Source organism: Dromaius novaehollandiae, unplaced genomic scaffold (genome assembly GCF_036370855.1).
Source record: "Dromaius novaehollandiae isolate bDroNov1 unplaced genomic scaffold, bDroNov1.hap1 HAP1_SCAFFOLD_27, whole genome shotgun sequence".
Taxonomy (NCBI): domain Eukaryota; kingdom Metazoa; phylum Chordata; class Aves; order Casuariiformes; family Dromaiidae; genus Dromaius; species Dromaius novaehollandiae.
In genome coordinates, this window is record NW_026991415.1 from 3,615,774 (window position 1) to 3,618,214 (window position 2,441).

Sequence of the window (2,441 nt, forward strand, 5' to 3'; positions counted from 1 at the left end):
AGCATCTCTCCTATGAGGAAAGGCTGAGAGAGCTGGGCCTGTTCAGATTGGTGAAGAGAAGACTGAGAGGAGATCTTATTAATGTCTACAAATATCTGAAGGGAGGGTGTCAAGAGGATGGGGCCAGGATCTCTTCAGTCATGCCCAGTGACAGGACAAGAGGCAATGGGCACAAATCAAAACAAAGGAAGTTCCATCTGAATATGAGGAAAAATTTCTTTGCTGTGAGGGGGACAGAGCACCGGAACAGTCTGCCAAGAGAGGTTGTGGAGTCGCCTTCTCTGCAGATATTCAAACCCTGCCTGTGCAACATGCTCTAGGTGCCTCTGCTTGACCAGGGGTGTAGGCCTAGATGATGTCCAGAGGTCCCTTCCAACCTCAACCATTCTGTGATTCTGTGATCTTAAGCACCACAAATGGAGAAACCTTGCTGAGGACTTTCAAAAACAAAGAGCCTGCTTTGGTGCCTAAAGGAAGGCTACGTCCTGTCTGATATTGTCCTACATCCTAATTCTACAAAAAGAGTGACCCACAGCAGAAATCAGTTTTGAAGCTCACCAAAGCATCACCAAAATCAGTTTTGAAGCATCACCAAGCCCTGGCTTCCTGCACAGGTCTGCCCAGGGCAGAGAGCTGTCAATGTGGGCATGCAGAAGTGACTTCTCTGGTGCCTCATTTTAGATATTTCACAGCCTTTGACACCATCTGGAAACATTCCTGAAGGATTTATCAGCAAGTTTTGGAAAATAACTGGGGTGAAGGGAGGTGACTGCTTTCCAGGACATGAGGGGAAATCTCTCTGCTCTCTCCCTGGCTGTGCCATCTCCATGGCAGTGACCTACTGAGCCCCCTGATGACATCAGCTGAGGTCACAGTGGGATGTGCTGCATCACAGGGAGGTCCGGCACAGCAGTGACCTCACTTCCCTGCGAGGCCCAGCTACTGCTGGGCACTACTCACGTGCTCCCCACTGCTGCCCTCTGGAGCCACTTCCTGGCAAGGAGAGGGGACGGGAGCCATGCTGGGGCCCCTCATCGACAGGCAGAGGAGTTGGGGCATGTTGGAAAGGAGTTTTGAGTGAAAAGACAGGAAGAAAGACCTTCATCCTTGGCTGGAGAGGCAAGCCAACAGTAAGGGGGCAAGCGAGATGGAGGAATGCTGGATCGACACCCTCAGTCTGGACCACAGTTCCTTGTTCCCAGCACTCCTGCAGCTCTCCACTGAGGGTAAGGGCTTTGGGAGCTCCTTCCTGAGGGGTCGCACAGAGACTGTGAACTGTTAACAGGGCTGTGGATCTCGGGCTGTGGGGGTGGCTGCACAGGGTGGGGGCTGCCATGACAGCCCTGTTGTAGGGTCCTGAGGGGGCCGAAGGGGTGAGAGGACTCTGACCTACCCGGCCGTGCCCTGCCCTGCCCTGCCCTGAGGCAGCAAGATGCTGCCCGTGGGCTCCGGCAGCCCAGCCATGCCCAGGGCCGGCACCAGCACCGGCCCCGGGGCTGCACCCCCACACCCTGCAAGGCCCCCGGGCACAGGGCCCTCACCAGGGCCCAGCCCCAGGCTCCCTTTTGTCCTGAACAGGGCGTTTCCAGGGCTCGCAGAGAGGCTGTCCCCGCGGGTCCCACTGGGCCCCAGCCGCTGCGGCTGCTCCGGGCCTCTTGCTGGGCCGCAGCCCTGCGGCCCTGGCAGCAGCCGGAAGGGTGTTTGCAGAGCAGCTCTGTGCTGGGAGCTGCTGGGCTCCTGCAGGGCCTGGGCAGCTGCTGGGCGGCCAGTGCTGCCCTGGCTGGTGCCATTAGCCCTGCTCCCAGGCCGGGCTGCAGAGCTGCTGAATCCCGGCTCTGCTGGTTCCCACCACTGAGATGCCCTGGCAGCAGTCCTTCCCCGTGTCTCAGAGTGTCAGGGCCCCAAGCAGGAGAGTGCTTGTTGTCCTGGGGGTGTGGAGGATTTGCTGGGTGTGTTCAGCACTGGGGCAGGAGCCAGACTTGGGAGTTGTGGGAAGGCTTCTGCCTCTGCCTGGGCCATGAGGCCCTGTTGTCTGCAGCTCCATGGTCGCTGCTCCCATGCAATCCTCCTGTTAGGAGATGTTGCCCAGAATTACTTGCAGGCCTTCCTCCAATTCCTAAGTTTGATGGGCTGGATGCTGCATAGGCAGAAGCTGATGTTATTTTGGGGCAGTAACTGGTGCGTAATGGGTGTTTTGCTGCACTGTGATCATTGCAAGGCCCCGGGGTGAGTCCGGGCAGCCGCTCAGGAGCTGGCTGAGCCTTGGGGGAGGCGGGGGCAGCTGCAGGTGGCAATAGCCGCGTGGCCGGGCTGTGGGCAGGGAGGTCACGGCTGTCTGCGAGATCTGGGCCAGGAGATCCCCAGTGTCAAATCAGCTCTTGGTCAGTAGCTGCCAGGCCAGCAGGAGACCTGAGGCTCGGGTTTATGCTTTTAAGATCATT